This window comes from Ixodes scapularis, unplaced genomic scaffold (genome assembly GCF_016920785.2).
Source record: "Ixodes scapularis isolate PalLabHiFi unplaced genomic scaffold, ASM1692078v2 PGA_scaffold0__279_contigs__length_252992795, whole genome shotgun sequence".
Lineage (NCBI taxonomy): Eukaryota > Metazoa > Arthropoda > Arachnida > Ixodida > Ixodidae > Ixodes > Ixodes scapularis.
The window spans coordinates 127598670-127611450 of NW_024609835.1; the positions used below are offsets into that span (position 1 = coordinate 127598670).

At 42.6% G+C, this 12781-nt stretch overlaps 1 protein-coding gene and 1 pseudogene across 1 annotated transcript in view; one reads left to right on the forward strand and one right to left on the reverse strand.

Moving 5' to 3' along the window:
• Positions 1-12781, reverse strand: part of LOC8033539 (ras-related protein Rab-27A) — a 197046-nt gene that overhangs the window by 175372 nt on the left and 8893 nt on the right. The window lies entirely within an intron of this gene.
• On the forward strand, positions 5543-6780 carry LOC120850551 (annotated as a pseudogene).

Sequence of the window (12781 nt, forward strand, 5' to 3'; positions counted from 1 at the left end):
GAATAATTATCATTCTTTCGTTGGCTAATAAAAATATAATCAAAAATATAAAATAGGGTTCACGCTGGAAAGTTAGCAAATTAATTAAACGCTAACTAAAAAAAAACGGAGAAAAATAAAAGGGTATGTAAGCGCACGAAAGGGCCCTGTAAGTGCGCTTCGCCGTGTAAAGGGTATAGCCGCAGTGAAGCCCGCTCTCCAGAGGAGTAACCCCTGGAACAGACGGAGTTTTGTACTGTCTCAGAGTTTTGTACTCAATTCCGCAGCCCCACCATAAAGCTTCCTACCCGTCTGTCTTCGATCTGCGATCACTCCAGAACACCAGGAATCGCTCAATGACCAGCCACGGCCGCTTGATCCGTGCCGCATCGTTACGGCCTGTCGCTTCTCCACAAGACGGAAAGAAACAGCCATCCAGATGGGCTTCCTAAGCTCGTCGCTGGAGGCGTGGAACGCCTCCAGCCACGCCAGCCACTCATACCGCTGTTTGGCGAAACCAGGCTCAGGACCAATTACTGCGGCATCTTGGACACTGTGGTTGACCCGGGAAAAAAAGAGCCAATCGGCAGGCGGTTGCCAGCCAAAGTGAAAAAAAAAGATATATATATATATATATATATATATATATATATATATATATATATATATGTATTGTGACGACGAAGACGTCGACATTGGGGCAGTGGCGCGCCAGACCATCACGTGCCAGGCTCCACGCGCACGGCCCGGCTTCCATAAAATCCTTTCTATCTCATTGAGCGGACGTGTCATTATCATTCGCTGCCGGCCGCACATCTTCGTAACATTTAATGGAGGTGCGGGGTAACATCATCTTTTGTTCTTCGCCATCATCGCTCCGAACCTTGGTTGCAGCAGTCCTCCGCCGCAGCCGATCAACCTACAGACCATAGCCCCGCCGCACAGCCCCCGCCCCGCGAACTGCCGAAAATGCCAAAGTGAGTGAGACAGAGGTTCAGCGAATGTGAGCTACGAGAGTTTTTATGAAGAGCGCCGTGAACAAGATGAACTATGGACGAAATCAAAATACAGACGCGAGTTTATGGTCCCCTGCCCTGTCTCAAGCCCCGTCTGTGTTGATAGCGGTCAAATGAATCCTCCAGCCCGGATCGTGACGTCGTGGGGTTGTGGCAAGCACAGAGATCGGCAATGCTGTGGAGAGAGGCCGCAGGCTCAAGAACATCTTCATTCTACGCGGCCGGCAGCAGTCATACGTAAAACCATGTGTCTTCGTCCTTGTCTTCTGTGTGTGTGTGTGTTTCCAGTTTACACTCGTGGTTCCTTCATTCATCGGCCGAGTCGTCCTCTTTAAAGGAGGGGGTGATGTGACGACGAAGACGTCGACATTGGGGCAGTGGCGCGCCAGACCATCACGTGCCAGGTTCCACGCGCACGGCCCGGCTTCCATAAAATCCTTTCTATCTCATTGAGCGGACGTGTCATTAGAGAGTTTTAGTAGATCGTTCCGATACCTCCGATAGCCCCGATAACGATACTATGTATGCGTAAGGGAGGCGGTGGCGGAGTATCGGGTATCGTTATCGGAGTCATGGGAACGATCTACTAAAACTCTCTAGTATCATTCGCTGCCGGCCGCACATCTTCGTAACAATATATATATATATATATATATATATATATAGAACAGCACCTGGGAACAAAAGACGGCACTCGAGAGAAATATGCTCAGGAGTTAGCCGAGGAGGTTGCCAAAAAAGTGAGATTGATGAAACGTTTCGGGCCTGGTAGGCTCTTCGTCAGTCAAGTGAGAACACTTCGTTCTCCTTTTCTTTCAATCAAAGAAAAAACGGCCGGAAAAAAGAAGAAGTTAATTGGAAAAATGCTTACCGTTTAGCGGGTACCTACTCAACTAAATTCTCGCTTAAAAGTTTAATATATCCCGATACCAATGCAATAAATACTATAGAAATAATTTAATATAATATTATTACTGCCATTCTTATCAGAAAACCAGTTTTTGGGACATGTGGTTGGGTATAACCCAACTATAGAGCCACTAAATCAGCTGCGCTAAACCCAACTATACCAGGGCCCGTTTGCTCGAAGCTGGTTAACTAACTGCGGTTAACCGGAGTTCCCTACGAGGGGGAATTTTGGGTCACGTGACCGGCAGAGTAAGGACAGCGGGGAAACATGGCGGTGCCCCGGTAAGTGGGCGCCGCTCGCTTTGGAACTAATACGTCGTAGTAGCTGCAGTAGCGGGCGCGTTAGTCAGCAATGAATGGTGCAGGAGGTTTTCGCGTCGCCTTACCTCACTTAAAACGCAAAACGAGCAATGACCTCGCCGTATTTTTTTAGATAGACTTTCGACTCTGGCCATTCCTAAGCCTAAATGAACGCGATAGTTGTCGGCATGGCCACGTCTTTGGAAAGTGGACTGCCTTGACTCCATCGGCCGGGTATTGATAGCACACAAAAGCAGAGAGCGTTCCCTACGAGGGTAGTTACACGCGCTGCACGTGCTGGCGTCTGCAGTAATAACTGTTCCGAAGCAAAAAGCCTAAAACAAATTTTGCCGTGCACGCGCGTTCGTCAAAGATTTATTATGATTATTTACTTCAAATCTTTTATAAGTGCAAGGCCAAAGCGCGCGGATCGAGAATTACACTTCCAGCGTTCTTCTCGATGTTCGGGTAATTTACTAATAGGTCAATTTTCAGTGGAGCCGAATTAAAGGTTTTTCAATTTATGACGGTGTTATATACAGTTCTTACATGCTGGCCAGCATGCTGCCGGTGTACCGCCCACCCTTTCACTGTTCACTTCTTTCTGATCGTTTCTAGGACTCAACTTGGTCGTCCTCTTTCGAACTCGGAAAAAAATTTCAACGAGGCTTTTCTTCACTTCATACAGCCAAATATTTAGAAAATTTCCAAACAATAGTTAATTTAGTTTTACCTTGCCGATTATTTGTACCACGAGCAATAAAAATTGTTTCTTAAGCTCAAATGTATGCCGCGCTGCGTCGCGAAAACCCGGCAGCGCGCATTTTTTGAGTCCCCCCATTTCGGGAACCTTTCCACGGAAGCCGCGTATATTCGCTACAGCCAGTAGGTGACACCAGCTACGACCCCATAATAAAACAAGGAGCTATCGCTCATCCAGCCCACGTTAAACTTGGCTAGGTACTTGTACGTACCTAGTAGGGAAGGGCGGTTAACTTTTAACCGCGGTTAAAGTTAACCAGCTTCGAGCAAATGGGCCCTGGTGTCATGTGAAGCCAATGAGAGGCCCAATGTTACGCGTTTGCTCGTGTCACATTAAACGATGAAGCGAGAAAAAAAAAAAAGCAACAATGCGGTACCGATTAGAAGATCTCAATTAAATGTCCATAAAAAAAGACGGCAATGATCCTTTCGAACTGTTAAGGCCCTTCGGTTCTAAAGTATTAAATTTATAAATAAATTCAGATTCTTTATTTTTTCGATCTCTGGTGGTTCGAAAGCCCCCTTTTTTTTTTTCGTTCGAAGGGCCTTAACAGTTCGAAAGGATCATTGCCGTCTTTTTTTATGGACATTTAATTGAGATCTTCTAATCGGTACCGCATTGTTGCTTTTTTTCTTCTCGCTTCATCGTTTAATGTGACACGAGCAAACGCGTAACATTGGGCCTCTCATTGGCTTCACATGACACCAGGTATAGTTGGGTTATACCCAACCACATGTCCCAAAAACTGGTTTTATGATAAGAATGGCAGTAATAATATTATATTTAATTATTTCCATAGTATTTATTGCATTGGTATCGGGATATATTAAACTTTTAAGCGAGAATTCAGTTGAGTAGGTACCCGCTAAACGGTAAGCATTTTTCCAATTAACTTCTTTTTTTTTCCGGCCGTTTTTTCTTTGATTGAAAGAAAAGGAGAACGAAGTGTTCTCACTTGACTGACGAAGAGCCTACCAGGCCCGAAACGTTTCATCAATCTCACTTTTTTGGCAACCTCCTCGGCTAACTCCTTTAAGGGCTAATATTTTGTTGAGTATATATATATATATATATATATATATATATATATATATATATATATATATATATATATATATATATATATATATATATATATATATATATATATATATACAGGAAAGTAAACGTACTCACGGATTTGGGTCAAATTTTTAATTTTGACGAAAAAAATATATGTTTTCGGCACATTTTTCAAATGAAGCAGGGCGCAAACCGCATGTTCCCTAGATTTTTTTTTTTTTTTTTCTCGAGTTATGGACATTTTAAGCAGCCGAGGCGCAAATTGACCTTTCTCTCGCCTGCTGGAGGTGTCATGTTTCACTCCCTTCTACTTCTTGCCCTTTTTTTTGGTAGTGCAATGTAACTTTTTTGGAGCACTCTCAAAATAGGGATTATTTATGGTCAATACTTTTATTGTGACTATTTATCTTTACCTTTGTTGTAAATATTATCAAAGTGTGTCCCTTTGACAATATTTGTCCAAGTTTGACCAGCTCTTCCGTGTGACCTATTGGAAACATCGTAACATAATTAGTATTTTCAGAAAGCTAAGAGTATATTGTTTCTGTTGATAACAAATTTAACGTTGTGTGTAAAAGGGAAAGGGCAGTGTGTTCTCGTAAATCAAGGACTATTTCAAAATATTGGCCAATTGGAGATCGATTTTCTAAAAAAAAAAAACACCTTTTTTTGACTGATTTTTTTTCTTTAGCTAGCTATTGCAGTGCTTTAAAAGGCAATAGAAATAGAAAATGTAATATTTTGTTTGTATGGCAGCTATAAGAGCTTGAAATCTGATTTTGTTTGTCTGTTTTGTCAGTAAATCAACTTACTCGCAAAAATACACTAATTCAAAATTGGCGCCTTTTTTTCTTTTTTAACAGATATCTGTGAAACTTATTCTCTGATAAATAATTTTAACGCGATTATTTATATTAAATATATTTAAAAAAAATTGTCAATATGACGTTCTTGGACGATATGTATGAATGTTTACCAGCTTTCAGTGTGACCTATATGAGGTGTCTTACCATATTTAGTATTTTCAAAAAGCTTATAGTATACTCCTTCTAATGAAAATGAATTTGATGTTGTGTGTAAGAGAGAAAGGACAGTATTTTTTTTTGTAAATCAAGGACTATTTCAAAACTTTTGCCTACCTTTTCTTTTGGTAAATTGTTTTTCTCTAGCTACCCATTGCAATGCTTTATAAAGTAAAGTAAACAGAAAATGTAATATTTTGTTTGTATGGCGGCTATAAAAGCTTACATTTTGGTTTTTGTTCACTTGTCGCCCAGTAATACAAGTGACTCACAATAATACACTAACTCATAATTAACGCCTCTGAAATTTTGAGTAACTACCTGTAAATTCTTTTAATAAAAGAAGATGAAAACGGCGAGTTATGCTAATAAAGCGTCTAGGTCATAATATATTTTTTTATTGTTAAACCGCCTCTCTGCAACAATATTTGACGAAGTTCAGCAAGCTGGGGGGGATCGGTGGCCGAGTGGGAGAAAGAAGAAGACGCCGTTTCGAACGGCCACGTTTTCCATGTTCTCCGGGGAAAATTTATCGGCCGCTGGCCGAGGAAACGTTATGACGTCTGATAACGTTACAGAAGACTACCGGATAATCCTGCCACGTCTGACATCAGGTAACCTGAGCCTGAATTCCGTTTTCTTGCATGGGGACCTCTCGGCGCGCCCGTATCGAGCTCCTGATTTTCGAGACGCCCTACGTGGCATCGTCGAATTGAAGGACGTTGTGAGCCTCGGACAGTTCCAGATGTCTCACGTCTGGATGCTGACGTGTGTCAACGCCGTTACCAAGGCAAAGCTCGTCGTTTAACGAGAGCTTCGCGTGAAAGGCCGAAAGTGCCTCATCATCGACCCGGACAAGCAAGAAGTAAACCTAAAGCTTCTTTGGCTTCCACAGCATCTAGAGGATCGACGAGTTATCGAAGCTCTCGCCCCGTTTGGCAAAGTGCGATCGATCAAGAGAGAAAAATGGAGGTGCAGCGAGCTTGAGCACATGGAGACTCTAAATCGAGAGGTAGTACTGGTATTAGGGGATGGTGTCAATGCCAGTCAGATACCACATCTCCTTCAAGTCTACGGATGCCAGAGCCTCGTCCTTATTCCTGGCCGACCTCCGCTGTGCTTGCGCTGCAACAAAGTGTTACATATTCGACGCTACTGTAGAACACCGAGGTGCTCCAACTGCCGGCGGTATGGTCACCTAACTGAGGAGTGTGTCAACGGCGCCACTTATGCTGACATGTTACGACAACGTCAAACACACGAAGATGACACAGCGGCGGAGCTCCTAATGGACGTCACTGAGGTAGCTGACGTCACCGGGGAATTGCCACCCGTCGAATCGGCCCATCCTTCAAAAGACGCACGGCCCGGGGAAAGTACAGACACCCAGCCATCACATAACATCGACGAGAATGAAGAATTTCCAGCGTTGAAACCTGCAGCATCCCCAAACACCAGCACCACGCAGAATGCGCACGTGGAACCTGATGCGACTCCCGCACCTACTGTCTCCAAGGCTCCGACTACACCTCAGCACGCAGTTAGCAAGGACGGCCCTCCCCCAAGCAGCAGCCAACCACTCAAGCGACCGGCACCGGTTGACACAGAGGCACCTTCGTGTTCAAGCGGGTCCTCAACACTGCTCAACCGTGTTGGCGACGGAGACGTCGCAAAAAAGAAGGCATCGGGGTCCCGTGCCAAGCCCAACGTGAAGCCAGGAGCTACCTAAAGTGTGGCGAGTGACGTTCAACGCTGAAATGCGGCCTCTATGAGGACGGATAGAAGCTAAGAATATTCCCCTAAATTTCACAACACTAAACGTCCGAGGTCTAAGATCTCGTGCGAGGCAGGTGCAACTTTGTCGGCTCCTGCAACGTGAGCGACTGGACATTGTTGCGATTCAGGTGACAAAGATAGAGTCGGAGGAGGCCACAACAAGTGCGCTCCAGCCTTTTCTACACAGGTATGAAGTTTGTGTGAGCCACGCTGTGGGGCTATCGGCTGGTTGTTTCTTGTTTCTCCGCAAAGACTTGAACTACACCTCGCTCTCGTACACGGTTGACACTGAAGGTCGTTTTATCTGTTGTGACATTTACTTAGAGGGAATTCACTGGCGGCTGATTTGCGTTTATGCCTATAATGACTCTTCTAGTCGACTTTCATTTTTCCAAAATTTAGATGCTTTTCTTGACACCGACAAATGTATTGTTCTGTTTGGCGACTTTAACTGTCTATGCGAAGCCCACGACCGCTCGACGATCAGTCTGAGACGCGACAACAGCAGTATCGCTCTCGAGAATCTTGTGCGCCAACACTGCCTAAGTGACGTCGGTGCTTCTCGAACGTCCATCAATCGCTTCACGCACCTGCAAAGTTCTGGCCACGCACGCCTTGATAGAGTATACGTGTCTAGTTGTCTTTTGGAACACACGTTTGAATATTTGGTAACGCCGGTATCCTTCTCTGACCATTGTGTTGTAACTGTCAGGCTAGGCGAGAAACGCAAACAAATGTCTAGACCAAAATGGGCGCTGTGGAAGTTAAACAGCAATATTCTTAAAAACAATGACTTTAATGAGAGACTAATTACCTGTTTTATGGCTATTCGTAGTAATACCGATCTTTCCATTTTTGCACAGTGGGATAGTTTTAAGCAAGAAGCTAAAAACATTGCAATTGAGTGTGCGTGTATTCAGGCATATCATGAGAAAGCTGACAGGCGTGCACTTACACATAGCCTTCACGAACTATATGAGCTGGAATGCGAAAAACCAGGTAGTTTTCATGAGGAAATTTGCTTTCTCAAATCTGAGCTCCAACGCCACGAGCTTCAGCGTTACCGAGGAGCGGCCGTGCGATCAAGATGTCAACGCCTTGTATCGGCCGAACAACCTACTAAAAAGACTTTAGATGACGAGCGCAGACACGCCTTAGCTAAAGAAATTCCGGAGTTGCAATGTAACCGCACATACTCAAGAAATACCGACAACATTATGACCACATTCACACAACACTATTAAAACTTATTTGGTCAGGTCTTCCCCTCATCAAATAAAGAGTATACGCCTCTCGTTTCACAGCTGCCCAGCTTGAGTGACGAGGACTCCGAACTATTTACTCGACCGTTTTCTCTCAAAGAGATATGCCAAGCCGTGGGGTCTCTTCCTAGCTCGAAGGCACCTGGACCAGATGGCCTCTCAGCAGAATTTTATAAGCAACACATAGACATGATATGCCCATTCCTCCTTGAACTTTTCACAGCTTCACTTCAGTATGGCAGGTTACCTCCATCGTTTTATCAAAGTCACACCGTGTTAATACCAAAAAGCTCCGACTCTGACAAGTTAAGGACTGTTGAAGGGTATCGCCCATTAGCGCTCTGCAATGTCGATTACAAAATATTTGCAAAATTCTTACTAAACGCTTACAATGTGCCATTTCAAGAATGGTTGGAGCTCATCAAACATGCGGGATTAAAGGCCGCACAATCCAGACAAACATTCACGTAGCGCGATCAGTTCTTCATTGCTGCGACAGTTTACAAGATCAAGTAGCCATGCTTCAAATTGACCTAGCGAAAGCTTTCGATCGCGTAAGCCATTTATTTTTGTTTGCTCTTTTAGAACACATAAACGTAGGAAAGGTCCTCCTTAACGGTATAAAAATATGTTATTCCGAAGCAATAACTCGATTAATAGTAAACGGGGCTCTTTCCAAACCAATTCACCTTCATTCATCTGTAAAGCAAGGATGTCCTTTGTCTCCCCTTCTGTTTGCATTATATTTGGAGCCTCTGTGTTAAAGTATACTGAAAAGTACAGACGTACAAGGTTATAAATTGTTATCTCATGAAGTGAAAGTTCTGGCTTATGCCGATGATGTAGCTTTTTTCTGTGTTGATAAGCAAAGTATCGACGCTGCATTACAATTAACCCAGCAAATTTGTAAGGCAGCTGGAGCGCTGGTTAACACCTCCAAGTGCTGTGGACTTTGGTATGGGACTTGGGGGACAACGCCCTCGGATTATGCAGGAATGGCGTGGTCTGGCGTGCCAACTACTTACCTTGGCGCGCCACTAGAATGTGTTCGAAATAGCTCACGCTACTGGACAGAAAATGTAAAAAAACTTAAGCGCAGAGCGGACATGCTGAAGCCTAATCATCTTTCGGTGTTTGGCCGTGCTACTGCATGTAACATTTTCCTAGTCGCAAAACTGTGGTACGTGCTTCAGGTTATTCACTGTGCCCGAGGACACCTTCAGCGTTTCCATAGGATATTTGCGACCTTCATATGGGACTCTTCATGGGAGCCAATGAGGCGCGACAATCTGTTTCGGTCTATCGAAGCGGGAGGACTATAGCTTAACCCACTTATTTGTACGGAAAATTGTTTCACGTTTCATGTTCCTCAGAACGTCTTCCCACCCGTTCATTAGGACCTTTCTCCAAACTCACTTGATGGATCTCCTCCCTGACCTCGTTGTTTCATCCGACCATGTGGCAATGCCGCGACCTTTTGGCTTTCTCAAAGAAGTCGTCGAAGCTTTTGAGTTTTTAAAAGTGCGTTTTTCTTCGGATTATTTATTCACCGTTTCCAGAAAAGAGCTCTACCATAACCTAATAGATTCGCTATTTCCAGACCCTTTATATCGCAGCCACTATCCAAACAGTACAGATCAAGATGTTTTAAAACGAGTTCGCATGATGCGCGTTCCCCCGACTGCAAAAACATTTTTCTTTAAGCTTCATACTAACACACTACCCGTAAAACCATGGCTACGTGACAAAGGAATTTTTGTACCGTGGTCGGTCAACTGTCGTTTATGCAACACGCCAGAGACTATTGAGCATTGCTTTATTTTTTGCACAGATGCATACCTTTTCTGGGATGTGCTTCAAAGGACTATAAAAAGGACTTGTATATCAACGCATACTCGATTCGTTTTCTTCCTGTGGAAGATCCAGACACATTTCCCTCAGATATTTTTATTTTGCTTGGTATGCATAGTCTCTGGAAGACTCGCATGATAGACAGAAACGCTGAACCACCAAGGACTACCAAATCAAATTTTATCGAAACATGCAATCACGTAATAAGTGTCCTTGATGAACTCGGGGAAAAGCCAAGATGGTACTGGCGACTTGAAAAGTGCCTTTTGTTTCCTGATTTCTGATACAGCCGAGTCAGTCCTGCGCACCCGAAGAGCTATGCAAATTTGTCTGAATTGTAAAAGTGTTGGAGAAAATGTATCTGAATAAGCTTGTATAATCTCAGCGCATTCTCGTTTTAAAACTGCAACTATGACCCATGTGCCCACCGTCTGTGCTTCCGTGCAATAAAGAAAAAAAAAAAAAAAAAAAAAGATCGGTGGCCGAGTGGGCTAAAGCGCACACCCAGCTCGACGCGCGTGGAGCGAAAGCTCGCGTTGCAGAACCCAAGGATCCTGGGTTCGAGCCCCACCCCTGCCCGTTTCGATCTGGATGAGCCTCGTACCGGCGTGCGGTCGTGTATCACTACTGCGTGGTGCACGTTAAAGACCCCAAACTAGCGGTTGTACCGCACTGGCTAAATTGCTCATCTACAGCGTGTGACTCGTCGCAACTTTAATGGCTGACCAACTACACGCTGTATAAATATCCCAACAACCCCAATTTTTTTTCAGCAAGTTGTGCTGTGTGACCTAATCAATACACTTTTATTATCTTTACATCTCCGTGAACCTCCAATTAAGCTCTTCCTTTTTAGTATATTTTGACCATTTTGCGCTAAACATATAGCGCGGAACATTTGGCTGAAAAACGAATATTTAGAAAGACTTGCAAGCTTAAAGTCAATTTTTGCAAAAAAAAAAAACTTTTATTTTTTTAACTTTTTATTTACAGTTAGGTAATATAGTAGTCTGTCAGGAACTACCAACAGAAATTGTAGTATACTGCTTGTATTGGCCGCTATTAGGACTCGAATCACGTGCTATGAGAGTTTTGACCGGGACTTCGCATAGACGCTAAGCTGAGCAGGATTTTGACCTATGTAAGGTTTTATATTTAATGTTAGTACTTACCTCACAATCTGAGCATAAAAGCCAGTGAAGCAACAATATTTATTGTAACAATATTTGTTTACTTGGCACTGGCGTGATTTGCAAGGTGTGTGAGCTTCGCCCTATGCATTGACGGAGAAGATACGTAACATCTAGACTCCCGGACAAACTTAAGTCAAAAGGAAAATGTCTAAGTAACCCGTCATGAATCACTGAAAATAGAATTGAAACCTAAACACGTGACTAAAACATTTGAAGCCTTACACGCTACGAAATGCTGGTTATTTACGAAAGAGTCCGTACGTGCACGAAACAAACCCTACTTTCTAAGCGTCAGATACTAAATCGTACATATGTGTATGCACTGCATATCTGTTTGACATAAGAAAATATGACAATTATATATCAAGTTCGGTATTTCAAACTCAAAGCCGAAAGCAAAAGGCCCCAGAGGAATTCTCTAAGGATCTGCATTCCCCCGTATTGAAAGGAAGTAAACGCTGGGGGGAGAGGGGGGGGGGGGGGGGTTTCTGCTCTTGTGGATACGGACTTCTAAGTAACTTTTTTTAAGTACACTACTCTAAATTTTATTAATGTTTATGGTTGAATATTGAGGTAACTGCTAACGATAAATAGAAAACCTTACATAGGCCCAAACTTCTGCTCAGCAGAGCGCCTGTGCGAAGTCCCGTTCAAAACACTCATAGCACGAGATTCTGGTCTTAATAGCGGCCATACAAACAACATATTGCAATTTCTGTTGATATTTCCTGATAGACTGCTGTATTAACTAACTGTGAATAAAACATAAAAGAAATAAAAGATTTTTTTTTTTTTTTAGGAAATCGACTTTTGCTAATTTTTCGAAATATTCGTTTTTCAGGCATATGTAGCGCATTAAATATTTACCGCAAAATATTCAAACTATACTCAAAAGAAATAGCTTAATTGGAGCTTTACGGTGATGTAAAGATCATTAACTATGTTGATTAGGTCCCACAGCACAGTTTGCTGAATTTGGTCAAATATCGTCGCCGAGAGGCGGTTTGACAAAAAAAAATTATTATGAATGTTATGATCTAGAAGCTTAATTAGCATAAAAACGCATATCTCGAGCGTGTTCCCAAAAAAGTTATGTTGATGTAGCGTAAAAAGTAAAGAGAAGAGATTGAGTTAAATATGGTACCCCCGATAAGCTGGAAAAACGTCAGTTTCCACCTTGGCAGCTTCAACGGTCCATAACTTGAGAACAAAAAATCCGACAAACTTGTCGTTTGCGCCTTCTTTTATAACAGAAATTGCCCAAGAACATGTCTTCTTTTTAAATACAAATTCTACCCAGAATTCGTGCCTGAGTTGAGATGAAATCTATATATATATATATATATATATATATATATATATATATATACTGTATATTGATAAAAAATTTAAGTCAATTGGATTTATTTGGTTTATGTCTGATTATTTTGATTTAAATCACTGTAGCTAAAAATAGTGATTATTTACCACTAGGTGTATTTCTTAACAAAGGAAATTGAGAAAATATTACAGTAAATGTAAACAACAGTTTAATTAGCCCCTTTTTACTCACGTAACTCTCCGCCTACTAGAACAAAAATACTTTGATTTTTTTTAGTTAGTTAAAAAGCTTCTCTTTTTTTTTCGCGTTTTAAGTTGTTGCAGTAGG